This window comes from Haliaeetus albicilla, chromosome 14, assembly GCF_947461875.1.
Source record: "Haliaeetus albicilla chromosome 14, bHalAlb1.1, whole genome shotgun sequence".
Classification (NCBI taxonomy): Eukaryota; Metazoa; Chordata; class Aves; order Accipitriformes; family Accipitridae; genus Haliaeetus; species Haliaeetus albicilla.
The window spans coordinates 27,701,881-27,724,464 of record NC_091496.1 but is presented as its reverse complement, the minus strand read 5'-3'; the positions used below and the strand labels follow the sequence as shown (position 1 = coordinate 27,724,464).

Below are 22,584 nucleotides of genomic sequence, written 5' to 3'. Positions count from 1 at the left end.
GCATGCATGCATGTATGTACTGGAAGGCAGGGAGACAGAAGGAATCAGAGACACTTTATCGGAAAACATGATCTGTTCTTTACGGAGTTTGACACACACAATCTTATCTAATTATTCAGAACATTTAACATCACCTAACTCCAGATAAAAATCTCTTTCCTCCTCCCCTGCCCCCTCTCTGCTGAAACTTAATACACGGAGACTAATATGGCACAAAACCCTCTCATTGAGCTTTAAGATGTAAGACGACAACTTGTGACCTTTGCCATTGATTGCCAGCCAAGTTACATACGTCTCAGAGTCTCAGCGGGCCACCATTTGTCACCGTGCTGACAGTGAAATACAGCTCAGCCTATTGTTCTGCAGAAGTAACCTCAGCCTGGGCCAGTGGTGATGGGGGCAGTTTGCAGGATGCTGCGCTGTGTTCCCCAGGAGACCCTGTGCTGTGTACCCTGGATAATCCGGGGAGTTTGGGAGAGGCCACAGCCATCGGGGCGATGAGAGAGCTCTATGCCTTGGAACAGCTTTGGAAACCAGGAGTGCCAGCATTGCCAGCCCAAAAAGGGTGAACAAACATCATGCTTTGGGAAAGATCATTATATCTTGGATGAAAAAAAAGAAAAAAAAAAGCCTTCCTGACTAGCACAGTGTATTTCTGCAGCAAGCTGCTGTTTGTGAACCCTGTGCTCTCCAAAATGGGGGTTGCCGAGTCCCTCCTATGCACATTTCGTGTAGGCAAAAGAGAAACTGAATCAGGCTGTTTACTTGGGTAGAGCTGCTCTCCCACCGTGCTGGCCAAATTTGCCTTGTAGGCTTAGAAAAACAGCTAAAGGCCAAGCAGGCCGTCAGACAGCTATTCTTTATCGTTTGGTGCCCACAAGTGAATGGGTACAATTGCAAGGACGCTTTGCATTAAGTGAAACAGTCATGCATACAGTCCAAGCAACTGGGTGCTCAATCTGACTTATGATGTGTGGGAAAGCGCTTTGCCTCCACTTAGTATCTTCACAACAGGGACTGAGTTTCCTAACTGAATCCTGAAGTCCCAAATTAACATTCTTCAAACCTCCATTTAACACTAGAGATACACACAGAAAAACCTCCTGCCTTTCTACATTTCTGCAGATGAGTATACCAGAACCACCTACATTTTGGCAACACTGAACTGTTTGAGCACACATCTTTCATTTAAATCTTAGTAGCACTGCTCCATATGTAGCACCACAGTACTGTGGTCTTTGCCCATCCTTTGAGAACTGACTCGATAATTAGGAGTGCATTTAATCCCATAGAAATCACAATGTGATAAAGATGCTGGTATCTTAATTAATGTTCTGATTAAGTACTTATTTGCAAGTATTTGGGATGGCAGACGTACTTTCCTGTCAACAGAAGTAAAACTGCAGGAAAGCCATAAGCAGCCAGATGAATGGTCCAGTGCCGCCAGTATTCTCCCCAGCAGTGGCAGCCTCTGACCTTCCAACTCTACCAACTGGACTGCTGGGTCATCTAAATAAAGGCGCTCTCAGTTCTTCCCGTCTGAGGATGCTTCTCATCACATGCATAAAATATTCAGAGGAGGCAGAGATTGCCTCTCCTACAGCCCATGTGAAAGCTCTATTTGCTGCTCTCACAATGCTAAATACTTATGCAATGCTGAACAGAAGAAAAAGCACAGGAGAGAACAGCCAGAAACACCTTGGAAATGGGAGATCTGGAGTCCCATCCCACCAGACAGTGGAAGGATCTGAGTGCTGATCCTCCCCACCTCAGGTGAGTCCCCAGACTGCCAAGCTACCAAACAAAAAGAGAAGGAAAGTTCTCCAGATTGGTTACAAGAAATGACATGGGGGGACCCCAGCTCCTAACTTAGCCAAAGTTTCCAGGCATCCAGCCCACCGGGTGGTACCCTGGATGTGGTACCTTGCTATCTTCTAGCATCCTAGGCTGCCAGGTTTATCTCATATGTGATTCTATATTTAAAAATGTACAAGCGCATACGCTTTGGTAAAAGAATAAAAGCCTTAATTCTAAGTACAAATATTTGTACTTCTGCTTCTAAGCACTATGGTATTTGACACTGCTCAAATTAAAGCCCCAAATGTTAATCCGAGGCTCTAGTAGCAGCAGCATGAATACAAGCTTTCTTCTTTGTTTTCCCAGTGACCTTAACCATTCTCTCCAGAAACAAAAATTCTTAACTAGGAGGCCTCCATGATTTCTGGCTCATCAAAGGAGTATTGCTGTGATAAATCCAGTAGGAACTCTCTTGTCACATGTAAAAAGACCGACCATTTCTCTTTCTTGTGTTTAGCCATATATCATTGCAGAGTAAGGACGAAGGGAGTTTGCTGCATTTTTTTCTATTTTGGTCATTGGTCTTTTACTAAGGAAAAAACACATTAATTATTCTGGGTTTTGTTATTCATGTTAGTATTTCCAAACTCTAAAAAACAGCTTAGTTAGTTAGATTAGTCTCTCTAACAGAGGATTCATATAATTTAACGGTGGAGTAGCAATCAGAAGAATATAATAAAGGCTGTACCATGTTAGACAGATAGGTCCACCCAGCCCAGTACTCTATCTGACAAGAAGCTAACATCAGAGGCCTGTGAAAGAGTGTTGAAACAGGGTCAGCACCCAGTAATACCCCCTCAGCCTCCAACAATTTGCAGATGCTGAGCTTCAGTTTGCATATAATAAACCTTGGTGGGTTTTTCTTCCTTGGTTTTTCAGGAGAGAAAAGTCACACGTAAGACTGGAAAATACACTGAGGAAATGAGATAAATATCAGAACTCTGCTAAAGTCAATAGATTTACATTTGAATAAAGCTGGTAGTAGAGAAAAAATAAAGGTACATTTTAAAATAGACTATGGATAGGCAGAAGAAATTGTCTTGACTGGAAACAACAGGAATATGTCATGGTATTGTTTTATCCATCTTCAAGCCAACTCCCAGCTTCAGAATGTAAACTCCAAGTACTCTATAGTTTTCCTACATACTGTTGAACATTTGCACTCTTCCATTTCGTTTCATTTCAGCACATTTGGGGTGTTTTTATCACATAAGTAGTAAGATCTATAGCAGTACAATTTGCATTTTAATTTCTCTTTGAAGTCAAGCTAATACCTCTTGGATATAATGCACATCCTACAAAAAACCAAATAATACTGCCATCCATGTGCATTGTAGGTAGAAGTTATAGCAGAAAAGTCAAACCATCTCAAAGAAGGTAGTCAACTGACTTCTGCTTCCCCTCTGCAGGGAGATGCACCAGTGGTGTGTAACACCCCTCTCCAGGTGTGTTGGACACTTCTGAAGAGTGGGTGTGATGGCCCCGCCATCTCCACCCTCTATTCCCTACTCCCAGAAAGTAGGGAAGCAGTGAGTGAGTGTGTGTGGCTTGTAACTCAGCCCTGCGTGCATTGCCGAAGTTCAGAGGAGCAGGCAAGAAGCCTGGCAGCCAGGGATGGGAGAATCTGGAAAGGGGCCGTACAGTACTGGCTAGGTCTCTGCCAACTCCTGTGCCAGCAGTCTCTGGAAGATTATCTACAATCTGTCTCCTTCTGATGGTACAATTGATTATTGTCTTACCCTTTCTCTTGAGAATTATGCAAAGCACAGCTATACCAGTAAGAACGAAAGATGATGTAATGGTGGCTATGACACAGAAATGTGTATTTTTACTCTCACGATACAAAACCGAACTGTGCTGTCCTCCTAAAACTTGTTGTATATGCATGTGATCAAGCAAAAAAAAACCAAACAACATCTTGAGAAAGAAGATTTGAATTCTGAATGTCTTGGGGATCCTAGGATACATCTCCACTAAACTCACTGTGAGTGTTTCCAGTCCTGAGAGTTGTTTCCAAGCTAGTTTTAGGTTAGTTATGCCAAATACTGACAACAACAGAGCTAAGGAGGCATGGACTATAACAGGTCAAAATATTTAAGGTTTTTGGCAATTTTACAGTTCATAATGAAGCTCATTACAAGAAGGGCAGTTCCTTATTGCCAAGAACACTGGTCATTAAGTTGTGTTGTGTAAAACATGAAGAAGAGGTTCAGTCCTGGGTATAACCATCCATCAACTGCTGTCTTCTGAAACCATTTCAAGTCTTAGCCCGGTTTCAAGTGAACATGTTCAGACCGCAGAAACACTGTCAAACCTTGTACCTTTCCACATCTCCCTTGAGCAGTTCCGAAGGGGCCATCCTTTTGCTCTGAGAAATAGTTCCTCTGTCAGAGCATCGCAGTTCATGGTGCAATGGTGTTAGGGAGAATGTAATTATGTTCTTTAGAAAGAAAGAAAAATTCAGACTTATAGCGACATTGCTTCAGGGAGTAAAATTTTAAACAACCACTCCCTGTTTCATGGCTGTAAATAACTCAACTCTGTAAACTTCTTATGCTATGGCTGCCTGAAATAATATGTGTTCATCTCTCGTATTTCTTAAAGTAACAAGAGCAATGCTTCTGTGAAAAGCAAGACAGGATAGCCAGTAGCAAAGTCTTATCCATGAACTTAATTGCATCCTTACAGCTGAAATGTAATCAGAACTTTAGCTATACAGAAAGCCAACAAATAATAATGGCAGGATTAGATTATATACCTATATAACATAAGAGGTTCTCCAGTCTTCACATTCAAACAAAGCCAGATTACATAAACGGCCATCCACTGAATACCATTCCCTTCATCTGGAAAAAAAGAAGTGTGTGTAAATATATATATTTTTTTTATATATTTATACTAAGCATAAAGGTCATTTCAAATAAAAAGACACTGGCATGTAAATGTGCTGAAGACAATCCCTCTAGTCCCAAGCTGTGTCTTACAACAGTCTCTATGAACCTTTTTATGGAATACCTGTGTACAGGTCTCTTGGTGCTGTTTCAGAGGAACTCAGAAAAAAAAGAGCTTCTTTTTAAACTGGGATGTCCTTCCTGTGATAAAGAAAAGATTGGATTCAGTGATGCGTATAATGGTGGCCCATCATGCAGGTGCCTTGAAAAAGAAGACCTGCAGGTAGTTCTGTCCCTTGGTATTGTAGATTATAGACCGGTTACAACTGATACTGCATAATTTTATTCTGTGTGTGTTTTCCTGTGTTTTCTAGAGCACAAGTTAGAATGTATCATGGAAGGTGTCAGTTATAAGTGCATAATTATTACCTGGAACTTCTTTCGAAAACAGAACATCAAAATGGCAAGATGAGACTTGAGATGACAGTAATCACTCCTGTTCTTAAACTCTAATGTTTATTTCAAGTAATACAAAGTCCACTAATATTTAGGCTAATTAAAAAATGAGCAGTGATAAGCTCAAGTTGTCTGTCGTTATAATATTTGCATCATCCTTGCAGAAAACAATGTTCTTTTTAGGAAACTAAGGAAGTTTACTTGGGAGACAGTATATTTTCCTCCAGAAAACAGTTATTTCTGTACAAAAAGGTAAGCCACAAAAAATTGCCAAATCATTCCTCAAAACTCACTTTTAAAAAAGATTCTGTTTATTCAAGTTTATAAAGTTTCCCTTCTAAAATGAAGCACTGCAAAGTATAACAAAAATCATGAAGCTGACTTCCTTGAAGCAAGATGATGAAATCTCTTTGCAACACCCTTCCAAAACCATTTCCAGTGCTCAGATTTCTCCAAAATGCTGTTTAAAGCCCAGATGTCTATCAGGAAAAATTTTGTTATCAAACTCTGCAACAAACTAGTTTTATGGTTGTCTAATCACATAAGCCCTCGCTGCTTTTATCAAAAACATTGTGCCTCTTCAAATAGTTAATTACAGTTGTAAGATTCAAAATATTCTCACAGTTATTACAGTTTTGTTTGGCTTTCAATTTTGCCTTAAGCGTTTTATTTATTTTCTTAGTTTCTTTCTGAATTTTTGCCCTGTAAGGTTCTTTCTGGAATTTATGGTGTCATCTTGCCTCCAAACAGACTTTTATAGCATCTTTCCACTCTCTGAAGTATTACGGTAGTTTCTTCAGTTTATGTGAAGCGTTGCATTAACCGATGTGTTTCCATCCTGCAGCGCTGGGAGTCAGCCTTGAAACAAGGGCCACTGCCTTAAGGAGAAGCTAGCCCCACGGCGACTGTTTTATTTATGGCGAAGCCTTGCCTTGCAGCACAGCCGTGCAGCCTCTGAGCGCCCTGGACCAAACCTGCTGGTTGAGAGGTAAGGTGTGCCCCTGGGGGAAGGTAGCGAAGGCGAAGGGTTGGAGCCTTCTGAGGATGCTGCTAGCAGCACCTCACTTCGTCCTGCCTCTGAACCCAGCCACGCCAGAGCAGATGTCCACACGTCCGCTCCCAGAGCTGCCGGGAAGTAAATAGGTACCGGTTCTGAAAAACGTCAAAGAAAAGCTGAAGCTGCAAACAGCTACGTATGATGTCTGGTATCTGCTCTAGAATCATTGCTGACTTATCTTTTTCATTTACATCTTTCTGGGTTGTACCTTTTTTTTAAGACTTTGAGTTACAACCATCCTTCCACTCCTAGAGTTTACACTTCAAGTGAGGAGTGCAGTTACGAGCTGACTCCAGCTCTTTCGAGGAGAATAATGTAACTGGCTAGGTTATGTTTCAAGTTTCCCCTTAGGTTTCTCACTTGCTGTAGTCTTGTCCCTTTGCAAGTAAGTTTGTTTTCCATTTGAGTATTAGCCCACAACGGCTCTCAGGATGGGAATCACCTACCATCAACACTAACTGTCCAAGAAGTCAGCTCTACAGGTGTTGTCTGGGCTGCTGAGGGCAGGCTGGAAGTGAAGTCTAAAGTAGGCAGAATGGTTGCTCTCCAGATGGATCCATCTCTTCTCATTGACTACGGATATGATTTGACTAGTTTACATTACATACCAGGCTTTCACACTCTCAAAATTAGGCGCGGTGAATCTCATTTTCAGCAATTACAGGAGCTTGAGCTTTATGTTTTGAATTCTGAGGTGATGAGCTCTGTGAAAAGCAGCTCATCAACGAAATCAGGGGGCTTATGTCAGCTTAACAGCACTGGTGGGTATCCACAGGAGGCAGATCCAAGCAGTTGATTTCTTCCGAGCCCCCTGCTCCTTTCAGAGGTGTTGACCAGCACCTTTTGTCTTTACTCCAGGGTTTAATCCAAGAATGCTCTGTGCTTCTCACTATAACTATTTCAACAGATACCAACCACAGGAAGGGTAATAACAGCAGCATTTTCAGAAGGTTGGTAAAAATCTTCACCCGAATAGCCTGTGAAGACACAGCAGTATAAACCAAAGCTCTTATTCAAATTTTAACCCTAAAGTCCACCTACACACACAAACAAAAAATGTTACCCTCCTTTGGAAGTACCTCGAGAGCAAGTAAATTATCCCACTGCAGACTACAGTTAGACCTGTATTTTTTTTTTAATCTGGTATTTTGCAGCGAGGATGCTGACTAACTCAGTCGAAAGCTGATAGTCTGCTAGTACTTTCCCATAATTTCCCTTGAGGGATAAACAAATTCTCCCTAAATTGACTGAGAAAGCACAAGGGCTAGGAATTATGCAGCCAGATACACGCAATAAATTGTAAAAACAATGAAGAAACAATTGTGCACATGTGGGTGTGCAGTTCACACCCAGCTTGCATTAATTTGGCTTCTGAGACCTGAGTGATGAACTCTTGGGATAACTTTGAATGAAAACATACTCCAAAAGAAAACTGTATATTCTCAAAATCTGAAACATTATATTACTATTAAGGAAAGTTTATTGGTTGGGAAAAGATTTGTTTTCATGGGCTTCTGGGACTGACATTAAAACATGGTGGAACTAGAGAAAGGTTTTGAATACAGTGTCAAGGATGATGTTCAAAAAAGAGACTAAATTGATTAGGATTTGCCAGCTTGGAAAAGTGACAACGAGGGGGAAATGTAAGAGGTACAAAGAAATGAAAGTATCACAGAGAAAAAAGATGTGAGGAAAAAATATTCAGTATTTCTAAAAATACAGGAGAACAGATCAAACAAAATGACAAGACAGAGGGGTTAAAACATACCGGAGGAAGCGCTGCAGGTTTTTTTCCACACACATTCTAGGTGACCAGTGGAACTCATTGGCAGAGGACGCTGAAGGCCAGAAGTATACACAAGTACAAAACGTGATAGGAAAAATGGATGAAAGAAATGTCCATCAACAGCAATGAAACAAAAGCCTGAGGGATCAGCAGCTGGCTCAAGAAGTTCTCCAGCCACAGACTGCTGGAAACTGGGCAGGAAAACTGGGGAAAATGTCCCTGTACATTCGCCTTGCTCTTGTGCTTCTTCCCCAAACGTATGCTGTGGGTGAATGTCAGAAGTTTGGTGGGGTTTTTTGACTTTTGTCCTGATCCAAAGTAGCAATTTTTATATATTTATGTAGTCAGTGTGTCTCCCTGGATCTCTCCTTCATTGCTATGGCTATAAATACTTTCTGAAGTTCCCCAGTGAAACCATACCTTCAAAGTGCATTTTGTCAAAGCTGGTGAATTTTCTAATATTTCCCAGGTCTATTCTTCTCAAGTTATCTATCGGGCCTTTGTCTCCACAAATTCACTAACTTTGTCATATTGAGGACTCTGATCTATATTTGTTGATACAAGCTTTCGGATATAATGAGACTTCCTCTTCACATGTGTTCTTTCTTAAACCTTATCAAAACAAAATGAGTATTTTTTTGTGAGAGAAATAGGAAAAATATATTTAGTGATATTCTTGCCAATATTAAACAATCCAACTGCAGTAATGAGTAAGCATGTTATGAATAACAAGTAAGGCAAAAGCAATGATTAAAATAAATAAACAGAAAACTCCTTTCAGCAATTTGAGGACCATATTTGATGCAATGCATTTTTTTAACTAGCCAGCAGAAGTGTGAGTATGAGTAAGATGCAAGAGCTAAAACCAAAACAATAAGCCAGTGTTCAGACTTACAGAAGAAGGAAGTATGAGCAACTTAAAAAGCAACTGAGAACTGGTAAATAGAAAAAATAATAAATGCAAATAAATCACAGCTGCAGAGGGAATTACGGAAAGTTAAATGTTTGATGATGTGAAATCTAAGTAGTTTAATTCTAAGTGTTAATTATTTCAAGTGCCTTTTGCAGCATGCTGAGTCTAGTGAAACAGTATGAATCACTGTCTAGCCTTAAATATGAACCATAATGGAGTTTATTTCAGTGATGGTGTCTGTTTTCCCATTTTTCTACTAAAGCAGTCTTCAGGCATTGTTTATTTAAGGGGTTTAAGGCCCTTCCCCTAGCTTCTGCTTTGTCTTTTTATAGCACCACAGCTCTTCTTTCACAAATGTCTTCGTAGCTGATTTTAAATATGCAGAAGTGCTATTTTTCATTCCCCTAAAGGGAAGAGCTGTCTTGATACAAATATTGATATCACTGGTTTATTACAGCTGCCAATAGTTTGGTCTCAGAAGAGAGTCATGCTGCACATCAAGCTGCAGCAATGTTTTACAAGAAGCTCTGCTTCAGTTATTGGCTCCCACACGTATGGGATTTGGGCTTCCTGATGCTGTTCTTGGTAAACTCAAAAAGCAAGGACAGCACTGAAGTTGCCATAATATGTTTTTTTTCTTTTTCTCATGCCTTGATTCATTAGGCAGTCACTGGTGATGTGCTAGCAGAATGGTTCAGATCCTTCAGGAAAAAAGAGATTCTGGTGCTTTTTTCATTCTTTCTTGATTCATTGGGTCCAATAGAATAGGCCACTTCTCAGTCCACGTTGTTTATGTACCAGAAGACCACAGGTGAAAGAATTCCTCGGGTGCACATACCCCAGACTTTGTCAGAGGTGAATTATGAAATTCAGTTTATATGACAATGAACAATTACACATGGAGAAGTCTTTTATTCCTTATATTAGCAGCCTTCAACAATTTTAGAAGAATTAAATCCCAGGCACAGTTTGCAAGAATCGCTCCATCTCAATACAGCATGAGCTTGTATTGTACTGATGCTATAGAGGAACTAATTGGCAAGTTTAGGCTACTGTTGCTTTTTAAGGCACTACTTATGTGAGAATATGCCTCCTAAGTTTCAAACAGAAAGGAAGCGTTAGGAACTTAACTTACAGAGTTGTTTACATAAATCAAAGCAAGATGCTCGTATATATAATTAGAAGCTTAAATATTTACAAAAATATGGATTCTATATTTCGAAATTCTGTGGGTAAGAAATGAGCTATTATTTGGCCATGAAGTGCGACACACATTTATGCTAGTATGTAAATAATGATGGTAAAATATGATCTAGATATTATCTCAGAATCCACGAGGTGGCAGTGTCATAGTTTTCTTAGTATCGCACCCTGAAACATTAATTTTCTTTTAAAATATCTGCATGTCATTGCGATATTTATCACCTCAGTTTTGAAAAATTTGGGGAAGTATTTGAGCTATCTCCTTCATTTCCAAAACCTGACAATGAAAAATTATTTTCCTAAGAAAAGGCAGAAACTGTTGTGTAAAGATGAGGAGCTGGCTTCCTGTGAGGCATCTGTCATGTTCCTGGGTGTTCAGCTGGGGTGCCTACAGAGGCTTGTGAAGGATGCTGAATTCAGATTTGATCATGTCCTGCACAGAAATCAGAACACCCCACCCTGAAATCGGCCAGTCCTCAAAACCTACTTTCATTTACAGTAGTAAAGGTAAAATAAAAGATTAATGGTAATTTCTCCCTATTTCAGTTTTATTTAGAAAGCCTTGAGTCTGTTATTTAGCAAAAATACTGCATGTTGGGCCTATGTTTGCTTCTATCAGATCTCTTCAATAAAAAGCTCCGTCTTTAGAAAGTGGAATACAAAACATGTGCCTATGTTCATGAAAACATACCTGCATTATATTTTTAAAAACACTAAGGATGCAGAACTACTAAGAACAGCTAAAGGGAGACATACCCTTGTCCTGTTCTAGTCTTCCCCAGGAAACACAACGCCCCTATTGCAACTGAAGGAAAAGGTCGTGCGGAATTCGACGAGCCGTTTCATTTGAACTCCCTGGCTGCCGCTGCCTTCGCACCGGCCGTGAGGCTGCCGGCGGGCTGTTCCGCTGCGTGCCGAGGGCCGGGGTGGTGGCCATCGCCCTGGCTGCTGGCTCTGCGCCGCGGCGGAGCCGGGTGGCCCGCGCGGAGTTGCCGTCACGTGGAGAAGATTAATGCGGTTGGATAGACCGCATCCTTTGGGCTCTGGCGGATTCCCAGGAGGATGATTAATTAATGCAATCTTATTTAAACACAGTATATCAATTCCAGTCTCTTCTACATCCAGCATGAGGTTTCCTCCCTTATTCTAGCAAGCCCTTCAATAAACGTCAGGGACGTGGGGCCATGAACACACAAATGGCGTTGTTCTCAGCAGAGCCAGTGCTGGGATTTCCTAGCCACCTCTCAGAGCAAAAGCTGCACAGTTAGCTAGGTTGACCTGTCCCCTCCTTCCGAAACAACCGGTGAGGCTCCGTGGCAGCTACAGTCCTCTTCTCGGAAACTCGAGTCTGAGATTGTACCTCTTCCTTCTCTCCCGACCACTCCTCAGTGTGGTCTTCTCCTCTCCTTCTCCAGCTCTGCACATGGCTCTGCCTCTTAATCCCCTTCTCTGGTCTCTCTCCTGGGGTAATCTCGCCCACACGTAACATCTCAGCCATGGTCCCAGCTCTCTTGCCGTTCCAGACAGCCCAGTGATGAAGGCACCCACCCGGAGGTGCCTACCTGCAGGTGTCCACGTGTGAGCCGGGTGCTCCGGCCACACTGCGTGGAGGTGTAGTTGACGCCGTCAGCCAGCTCAGGAAACACGCAGACATCCTAAACGAGTCTCAGCATCTGCAAGACACACCTCACCCCTCCGTCTGAGTCAGTCTTTCAGCTTCTCTGTGAACATCTCCCGTCTCCAGCAGCTCGGGTCGAACCTGGTTAAGGCACAGCTTTCAGCCTTCCTCAGACCTTCGTCACCTGTGTCCTGCTACAAGCCCAAGGCACACCACCACCTCAGATCTACATCCAGATGCTCACACCTGGCCTGCCTCTAAATCACAGGTTCTGACCGAGCGAGGTCTCTGCAGCCTTCCAAACCCACCCGTAGGTGCTCAGAGCAGCAGCGCTCAGCTCTAAGACCGGGCAGGAGTATCAAGACAGGCAGAACCAGCTCTGAATCCCTGGAAAAGGCACGGAGGATGCTTCCCAGCCAGGAAAGAGGCATGTGAGGTTTACACTCAAGCTGGTGAAAAAACGTCAAGGTTTCATTAGGAAATCCCTTACTGGAAACTTTCAAATTTAAAAAAAGGCAACCTGCTCCGTGTAACGTGAATGTTGATCAGACTATTGGAACTGCCGGGATATGAAGAGCAGAAGAGAAACAAGGTGGTCCATGAGCCAAAATCTCTGCCATCTCTTGGTGTCCATTTAAGAGCCATCTCCAAAATTACTGTGGCAGAAGTAGATCGGTAGTCCAAGGGTATCTCATTAGCCATACCTTTAATAAAACTACTAATTATCACAACTAGTGAAATTATCCCTGTATACTTTGCTGCATCTTTAATCTTAAAAAAAAGAGACATAACTCTACAGTGAGGTCTAATGTTACCTTTCATAATGAGAAAAAACATCAGCAGTCTTGAGCCAAGAAATTTAGGAGAAATTCAGGAGCTGTGTAAGTGTTGGGGTTTTATGTTTTTATCTGTAGCTTTTGTCTGCTTTCTCCCTCAAAACCAAAATGACCTGCTTCAAAATCTCTTGGACAGCACTGGAGATAACAAAACTTAGCAGGAATATTTCCATTGAGTCTTGATCTAAATTAATTGGTTTTGAAACTTCCACCACTTGCATTTGCCTAGGTGCTTCCCTCATAGCACCCCAGGCAAAAAGCTGGGCTCTCCTTGTCTGACTCCCCGTCTGTAACTGAGACCCAGATAGGAAGCATTAGATGTCCTGCATCCTGAATGTAGTAGGTGAAGAAAAATAAAGCGATTTGTATTTTAGATGCACTGAATTACATTCTCAGACGTTTTTATCTGTGCTGCTGTTTACTATAAAAGGAGACCAGACTGACAAGATCCCTACCTTGGGCATCTCAAAAGGCACACGAAGCGAGCTGGGTCTTGCCCAGATGGGGCGAGAGGCTGGGAGCAGAGGCGAACCCACCCCTAACACAGAGGCGAACCCACCCCTAACGCAGAGGCCACCCCACAGCGGGGTGATGGGGCTGGAGACCTTCCTTTCCTTCCTAGAAAGGAGCAGCCTTTCCTTTTTATCTCCAGCCACACCTCCACCCCAGCCACCACCCTGACATGTTTGGGTTGAGATTAGGCCTCTTCCCTGATTAATGCCAATAGGATGTGTGCAATGAGACACATCGCAGCCTTCTAAGATAATGTTAACAGTTATTACATCATTATTGTCATTAAAGAGCACTAACACATACCAGCAAAATGTTTGCAATACGTTTCAGCTCTGAGAAAAGCATTAAAAGCTACTTTAAGATGTAAAAGATCTGGCTAGGCTTGCACATTCAGAGGAAATTGAAAACCCCCAATGAATGGCCAATCTTCCTGCATTGCCTTCAGTATAAGTTCTGAGTTTCGCAGAACTGACCCTTTATTTCTCAGGGGACTGAGAGGATGGGCTGAAGTGACCTGGATGCTTCAAAGTGGCCAGCTGACCTCACAAGCTGACTTGACCAGGGCGACCGAGGTGACTTCCCTCATCTGGTGACCAGGATGCTCAAGGCAGATGATCCAAATAACTCTGATTTCTTCCCTGTTTCTCAAGAAATGGTTGCAGACAAAAATCCCTGGATTTCACAAACAAGCAGTCATGTGAGCAGCTGGCTGAGCAAATAAGTTACTAATGTATAGATTAACAACACAACGTTGGCAAAAATATTCAGAATTAGCTTCACAGCTCAAGGTCCCAACTTCAAAGCTGTCTTTTTAATTTTATTTTCACATGTGGCTTACCTCCCTGACCTATTTGAGTAAAAAAAAATTATTTGGCATCAAGAAAAAAAAAAAGTTTCCTTTAGGATTTTTGGACCTTCAGAAAGATAATTCTATATTAGACCTACTTTCCTCCCTCTGCTCCTCTAGAGGTTTCCTTCCTGTCTTACCTTAGACAAGACAGTGGTTTTCTCTGTTCCTCAGTCCCTTGTCAGTAAAATGAAGCTAATAGCACTTCTCAGCAGTGATTTTTGGGGAGGATTAAGACAGCAGAAGTTTGAGATGTTCTTCAGTATGTTAGCATGGGAGACAGCTATAAGGGGGAAGAGCGCATGTAAGAAAGAAGAAAGAAAGGGTAAAATCTTTCTTGTCTCTTAGTTGGGAGTCAAACTTTGGGAGCTAATGTGGGAGTCAATCAGAGCTGGATTTGTCCTGATGGTAATTGCAGCTGTTATAGGATCATTTAAATTGTCTGTCAAATGAAAATATTTCTGTATAATGAGCATGCTATTAAAAACACCCCTGCCAAACCGAGGGCAGACACAGTCACCATATCTATGAGGGGCTGGCACAGAGGCACAGCTACCACCGAGCCGGGTGAAGAGCAGCACACGATGCCTGAGCCTTCCCTGGCCCTCTGGAGCTGGCTGGGCAGATAGATAGGCAGGGCGAGTACCGCAATTTAATTTGGAAAAAAGCATCACCTTCCAGTTCCTCACTTCTGATGTACTCATTATACGGCTAAATCTCCTGAGCTGGATGGGTTTTGTCCTACTGGTCCCCTCTTCCCTGCTGCCCAGTTCTTCGTGGGGTGCTTTTGTTCCTTCTTAGAGATAAAATTAAATCTATGAAAGTGACCAAAATCAGGAAGGTGTTCTTACAAAACCCACATTTTAACTTTGAATTTTGCCTTTGTTAAAAAACTCTCAGCAGATAGAGAAAAGAGAAACATAAAATGACAGTGCTGAAGTAATCACTTTTGGTTTGGCTCAGTATTACCTAGAAACTCCTTGTTTCATTTGATTTGAAAATGTTCCCAAAGTTAAACTTTAAACTCACCTGAGTCCTTGCTGGTATGTTAAACGTGCTTTCTCTCTGGGTGTTACGCAGCAGTGTTACTAGCTCCCAAAGGAATATAAATGGTAAAATTTTAATAATAATACAAGGACGCTCTGATTTTTACTTTTTTTTTTGTTGAAGAAACATATTGCTATCAGTATAGATGTATTGTTAAGAGCATAAATATTTCCTGGCTACACAGTATGGGTGTGCTCCTGCCTAATTTAAAATAATGGGATTTTAACGTTGACTTCATTCTCCACAGTATTACATTCATAATCAGCACATGTGTCTAATTAAATTATGAAAGTTATTGAAAGGAATAATCTCCTATCAAGATTCTTATGAGTTGGGCTGTATCTTAAATCAGCCTTATGAAATACAGCTTTTGGCAAATACCATATACTTACATCATTACAGAATCAACAATGTTATTCTAAAGTTAACTTAAAATGCAGATTCTTTAATGATAATGAACCAAATCCAGGTCTGACTTACAATAAACTGGCTTGGTCACAGAATACATTTCTTTATTTTTAAAAATGTATCAGAATAGGTATTGTACATAAAATGCAACACATTCTAAACCACATCTGGGAAACAGCTCATATTTAATGAGACTAAGTAAAAAGCCACGACGAGTTTTTAGAACAGTGTTCTTCTTCTTCATGGCCATGTAGAAGACAAATTTGATACACTCATATGTGTCTAATGGAACAGGTTTTCCAAACCAACAAACAGTTCTGTGTATAAGCCCCTAGAGGTGGTGAAAAGATGATGATGAGACCTAGACACAGTTCTCCAAAACTAAGCGTGCCAGGCAAATTCCCACTATAAGCTACATCAGTCTGAGGTTTTCCAAAGACCTCCACTTTGGTAGTTACGGAGAGCTAAAATGCAAGCTCCCGAGCCTGAAACATTGGTGTATGCAATTGATCTCATTACCAAACATGTTCTGTAATGCCTTTCCTTTCTTTCCACTTGATGCCTGGTCAACAGTATGCCAAGAAAATACAGGTCGATACAGGATCTATTTTTTCATGTACTCCCTGGCATTTTATGAAGTTTTACAATGATAATTTCTGTTTTTAAAGTGCTTTCCTCTCTCTCACACGTTGAAAAAATTATTGAGGAAAAATCTTCAAGTTAATCTGATAACAGGCAAAGTGCTATAAATGCATGAAGTAAGCAGAAAATAAAGGGATTTTTTTTTTTCCTCAGATGTCTCAGTTTCACTCCTCTGAGATAGCGCTTACAGCAGCATTACCTTAGGCAGTAGCATTCTGAGATGCTTTCAGACAAAGGAGAAATCTGAAGGTGACGGTTCTCTTTCAACCTGCAGGAGCTCACCAGCAGCAACACTTGTGCAAACGGCACACTGCGGCGCTGCCTCCTGACCTACAATGATGAGCACAACCACAGAAACCAGGCTGCAAACGCCCATGGCGCGCCGCGTCACCAAACTTAGGTATGTGCTTAACTTTAGGCATCTGATTATCTCTAGTGAAGCTTATGTCCTTCAAAAGCAGGCTGAACCAGGACTGTGTTTGTTCACGCGTGCTCACACGTATGTTAGTACAGTCACACCCTTCCCCTGCTCACCAGGTGCACACATAGCTGGAGGCAGGATTTGTCCCCGTGCTTTTAAATAGGCAGATTTTCTGTTTCCAACGATCTGGCTGCTATGACCTTTGTAAACACAAACAGCAAACTGAAGGAAAAAAAAGGCTGCACCTGAGTCACGGGGATCAGACTGAAAAGAGACTTCTGGAAACTTTCTAGCAGTTGGTCCAAAATTAATCCTGGAAATATCATAAGCAGAGTGATTTTGCTACAAGACAAATGCAACGGGTTTGCAGTCAAAATAAGGGGGGGTATGTGTGTCTACATTTAAAATGTACTGAAAAGAATGTCAAGATACAGGTACACTTATCAGACCTTTTTAAGACAACTAAATGTGCAATATGAGTGAACATATGAATATGATACACAGCAAATTCCTCACTTTGTAAATATCTGACTTTTGAATACCCTCAGGTTCGTTTCCAGTTATACAAACAAACCTACTGTGCCAAAGTGGCATGTATATGATATTAGGTTTGGGTTTTGCCACTGAGCTTTGCCTGAAGCAGTTCCCAATGAGCTGTGCTAGAAAAGTTCTCTACAGCGTGTGCTGGAAAGCCTTTGCTTCTGTTGTGCGAGCTCAGTGAATGCACCGAGGGCTACTGCGCTTGTATCCACTTCAGGGATGTGAGCACAGAATCACAAAGACCATTCAGCTTTCCACCCCTGAAATGATTTCACGGTTTTGTACGTTCAGAGATACTCATTCAGGGATCTAACATATTTCAACACCGCTAGGAAGGGAGGGAAGGGCTACGGTGGGGAGCAGTGCTGCAATCCACACCATCTCCTCCCAGTTCCCCTGCTGCTTTCCGGAGGGTGAGGTGCCTCCTCAGTTTAAACTCACGTAAATCTCGGCTGCTGCGAGCCCACCCTCCTCCTCGGTCTCTGACCTCGTCCTTTTGCAGGCACTAGCACTCATGTTACTGCATAGCAGATGGATTTGAAGAGCTGATCTGTCTGTAAACTAATCTTTGTTCTTTGGAGTGATTAATTTTTGCTGGATTCCTGTACCATGCGAGGTACCAGCTTCCCACGTGGTCACTGAGGCTCTGGGGCTGGCACAACAGGGACACAGACCCATGGCAATCCGGACTTCAGATGCACTAACCCCATCCATATTTTCCTCCATTCTCAGGTAATCCAGTTAGTTGCTGCCTGCACCCTTCGGATTTTGGAATCACTCAGTTGTCACGTTCATTTACAACCAGAAAGACAAATAAGGAGAAAAACCCCATCAAGTTAAACAAAGGATTTCCCTTTGCTCAGTCAATAAATAGAGAAAAGAAATCACCTGTGATCCACAGTGCAATGAGTGGAAACACCTTTGGTTACGATCTGTGTTTCCATACAAATGGAGAACTGCGCAAGGTAGCTCAGTGGTTAGAGGTTAGGATTTCTAACTGTGGACTTCTATTTCTGGCTTTGCAAAGGACTTTTGCAACCTTCAGCCACAGACTGAAATTTCTGCTGGTGCCGTTGTTGACCCTCTTACAAACAAATAAGAAAGTACTTATTTTGCTTGCAGAATCTATGGGCTTAGTTAATAAATGCTGAGATAATAAATAGCCATAAAGTGCAGTGATGATCAAATCTTTGGAGCCTACAGTTCTAAGTAGCAATTGTGGTATTTAGCCTGGTTTCCAGAGAGGCAGAACAACCATCACGGGCATGCATTCTCCAGAGCCCAATCCCCCAGTCAACACCGTCTGTCCCTGCCCACTATGTGCTTTTTGAGCCCAAGAAAGGCAGCGAAAGACAGCTTATGTCAGAGTCACTTGAAGGGACAAAGTAGTCACAGGGAAATGTGCCTCAGGCACAGTCCCTTCCCTGAGCCGCCCCCGGCATTTGCAGCCAGGCTGCTTTCCAGTAAACAAGGGTCTACGGGAATTACAGTTACACATTAGCCCAGCAGGCTATTGCGCCGATGTTTTACCTTTGGATCACTGGTCTGTAAGGCAGTTGGGTTGGGTGTAGTCATCTAAGGCTCTTTTTTTGTGTATCACCCTCCAGGAAGACTCAGACTGAGCTACTGTCAGTCCACGTTGCGGGGTACTGCGGCAGGAGGGTACCTGACACCCACCACTGCTAAGCTCAGGTCTAGAGATCTTTGTCTCGTGTGTTCTTAAGCATTAAATTAATTCCTTTCCACTGTCTTGCTCCTTGTGAAGTCATTTACTCATGAGTAAGCCCCACTAAGTCAGATGTCTCTGGAGTGTCACAATGACATTTGCATTTTATATCTGCTCCCAAAGGTGTGAATGACTGCAGCAGAGGACAAAAAGCAAATCCACTGATGGTACCATATAGCTGTGTGCCATATAGTGTAGTGTGGTCTTGCAGAAATGCATAGTAGACCCATGTTTGGTGCTGCAGGTCTAAAAATGGTGGTTAGAGCCAGCTTACAGAGATATTTAAATATCTTCTCCTTATTGAAATTAAGTAGAAGTTGGGTACCTAGGTGAACCTGGTCTTTAGACTCCATTTTGCTACCTGTAGTTACGATAAATCATTTCTTAGGCTCTGAACACAAGTCACAATCAAACCCATAGGTCTGAACTGGGCCCCTGACTGTATTGGGGATGCGCTACTGCCAATGCACAGAAATATAAATCGTCCTGTGTTTTCTTTCCTCATCTGTAGGTTCGAAAGTTTAACTTACACATAGCCTTGCAATTCATTTTTCTGACTGTATGTTTGTATCCTTCAACAAGTGATAGTGTTTGCTCATCAGGTCCCTATCTCAAAACACGTCAGGGCTGGGAAGCATGTGCCAATACTCTCCCTGGTGCGTTCCAGTTCTCTCGCCAAATAGATCACCCCGACAGACTTTCCTTTACACTTTTGAATTGTTTTTTCCAGTGCCGTCAGCTTTCTACAATGTGCCACACCGTCTTATGCCAGACGCCTTAACAGTGTGCTGAGCCCCAGCTCCTTTTGGACGGGAGAGAGAAGCGAGGAAAAGTTACAAGAAAAACAGGATGATAAATAAGAAGGTCATAGTTTTTCACCAGTTCCTGCACCTTAAAGGTGCTTCAAGCCTCTGAGAAGCTGTTCATGGTGCACACACATCATTGCAAGCACAGCGAAGGGAGTATCTGAGGATTATCAAAGCCCCACTGCAGCGTAGTTGTCTCATACAGCTAACCTAAAATAACATGGCATCAGCATGGTCAAAATGGAAAGGAAACATCTGTTTCTCCTTTTTATGTTAGTGACAATCCTTTTGTTAGCTTTAGAATAGCACAGGCTGTCCCACTGATAACAGCTCGGGCGCTGGCTGTTCAGCCCGGTCAGGTGCACGGGGAACTGAGGAGCGGACTGAGAGCAGATAACGTGCGGGGCTGTCCTTGAGAGGATGAACACCAGCCTGAAATCTTTTTCTTTATCACTTTCTTTCAAAACTAATAGGGAAGATTCTTCCAAATCTGGTGTAACTGTATGGATACGCACTGATTAACTGATCACTAACTGAAACCCAGTGAGTAGTACAATCTAGCCATAACCGCGCTTTTCCCTCTGGGGGTTGGCACTGTGTGTGCTGCTTCTCAGTCTTCCTTTTCTAACTACTGCCGAGTATTAATTGAAGTAAAGGTCATTGAAGTAAATGGACAGATTTCCAGGGACTTCAAAGAAATGAGATGGGATCAGTCAGAACATCTGTATCGCTGGTCAGTTTTTAGCAATTTTATCTTTCAGGGAGCAGGAGAAGGGACTGGGTTTATTCTCACTTGCTGTAATTTTTAGTGTGTTGCTAACATACATGAAATGAGGGGGCAATAAGTATAACCTCACCTGTAGCCTTCCTACATCTTTCTTATTGAAATGGGCTGCCTTTCTCGCTACCTGTTGTTGAATTTCGCAAGTAGTTAAACGCATAAAAGGTTACACGCTGCCTTGATCACACATTTGTTTTTGCAGAGAATTGGCTTATAGCTAGGTTGAATGTCTTCATCACTAGTGCCAAAAAGCCCGTAGGAAAGAGGAGACAGATAAACAAATTGTGAAAGTGCTGCTGATGCAGATTAGCGGGAGGCTGGCTAACTGCTTTTTAAAAGCATTTTGTTCTGATGTACAGCTTTGTCTAGATACACATCCCGGTGACACCCCAGGCCTAAAGCAAATACATACAATACTTTATTTAATTTTCCTTCCAAAATTTTTTGATGTAAGGTCTGACATTTTTCCCATGGTTAATCATGAAACTGGGCAATGTTTCTTACAGTTCCTCGTACTTTACTCATGCAAAACATTCATTGGTTTAAACAGCATGATTAAGGGGAGCAGAGCTGGGGCCAAAAAAGGAAGCATGCAAAGGGAAAATAGATGTCTCCAATAACTTGTATTGGAATACGGAGCCTTTCACTTAAAATCTGGTTTAAATCAGTAGCTGCTGAAACTCATCACCACAAAAAAAGATGGGTCCTCTGGTGCAGGCCCCGGTGCTGAGACTTGCAGTCCCCCAGCAGCCCCCCAAGTGCGCACGGCACGGCTCCGTGCCTCGGTTTCCCAGCGCCTCCGCGAGACGAAACCGCCGTCCGCCTTGCAGACCTTGCGAGGGAGACCCCCGACCCGTGCCGTCCAGTACCCTGTCGGACGCAGCCATCCGACGGTCTAGACCAAGCCAGGTCGTTTGCTCCCAATTACAGGTGGACGGATGCTCGGAGCGCAGCCCGCACCGGCACCGCGACAGGGGCAACGCGGGCCGAACGCCTCGGCTCCCGCACGGCCTGCGGGGTCCGGGGACGAGTTCTGGGGGTGCCCAAGTCCCGTCCTGCCAGGGCAGAGCTTTCGCACCGCTCCGGCCCAGACCGCCGGCGGTGCCCGCACCCGCTCGGCCTGAAAAGCGCCGGGTGCAGGATGAGGGCCACCGAGGGTCCCCTTCGTGGGTGCTGCTGCCCGTCTGGGGAGCGACGGCCGTCCCTCCCGCCCCCCAGGCTGGGGGAGCCTGGCCGGGAGAGGGGGAGGCAGGCTTCTTCCCCCCCCCCCCCAGCCGCGCACCCGGGCTCCTGCGATGTGGTGAGTCACCGGCAGGTCAGGACCGCGCCGGAGGGGCGGAGGGAGCCGAGGGGACCGGCTGATTTACCGCTGGGAGCCGCCACCAGCGCGGCGGAGGCGCCGGAGGGAAGGGCGCGCAGAGCCGCCCCGCAGCCCAGGTGCCGGGCGGGAGGGAGAGAAGCCCCCGCCCGCCGGGGGCCGCAGCCCCCGCCGCCCCCAGGTAGGGACGGGCAGCGGGGGAGGCTGCGGCCGGCGGGGCGGGAGGGAGCGGGCAGCGCGCCGCGGGGTCGCGGAGGTGCGCCGGGCCGCGCCCCGCTCCGCCCCGCTCCGCCCCGCCCGGGCTGGGGCCGGGCTGTGCCGGGTGGCTGGGCGAGCGCGGCGGAGCTCTAGCCCGCCGGGGTGCAGCGCTCGCCCCTCCGGCGGCGGTGCCGGAGCGCAGCCCCGCTCCGCTCCGGTAAGGACCGGGCAACGGCGGGGAGGCAGGGGGCGAGCCGGGACGAGGGACGCGGGGAGCGGGACGAGCCGGCAGCGGGGGAAGGACGGGGAGCGGGACGAGCCGGCAGCGGGGGAAGGACGGGGAGCGGCCCGGGTGCTGAGCTGTGCCGCGCCCCGCCCGGGAACTTCGCGGGGCCGCCGCTGCCCGCCCGCCTTCCTCCCTCCCTCCCTCCCCGGGGCGGGCAGCCGCCGCGCCGGGCGGGCGCCGCGGGGGCAGGTGAGCCACCGGCACCGGCTCGTCCCTGCCCGGCCGGGCTCCGGCGGACGGCCGCGAAGTCGCTGGCGGGGGCGGGGGCAGGGCGGGCAGCGCTCCCCGGGGAGCTCCCCGCTCCCCGCCGGCCGCCCCTCGCCGCTCCGCGGGCGCGGCAGGAGCGCGCAGCGGGGCTGGGGGCGGCGGCGGCGGCCCCCGCGGTTGCTTGCGGCGGGGCCGTCGGCGGGAGCGACGGGGAAGTTGCAGCCGGG

The 22,584-nt window shown here is 44.7% G+C and overlaps 1 protein-coding gene across 4 annotated transcripts in view; it reads left to right on the top strand.

Moving 5' to 3' along the window:
- The first annotated feature begins 6,174 nt into the window (after positions 1 to 6,174).
- MET (MET proto-oncogene, receptor tyrosine kinase) overlaps positions 6,175 to 22,584 on the top strand; it is a 106,831-nt gene continuing 90,421 nt past the window's right edge. The window contains exons 1-2 of one of the 4 annotated variants that reach the window (XM_069802091.1): positions 6,175 to 6,192; positions 16,349 to 16,474. The gene's annotated coding sequence lies outside the window, so the exon portion shown is untranslated. Of the gene's footprint in view, positions 6,193 to 16,348; positions 16,475 to 21,743; positions 21,848 to 21,966; positions 22,082 to 22,232; positions 22,340 to 22,584 lie in introns of those variants that run through there. The other 3 variants (XM_069802090.1, XM_069802092.1, XM_069802093.1) reach the window with 3 other exon arrangements.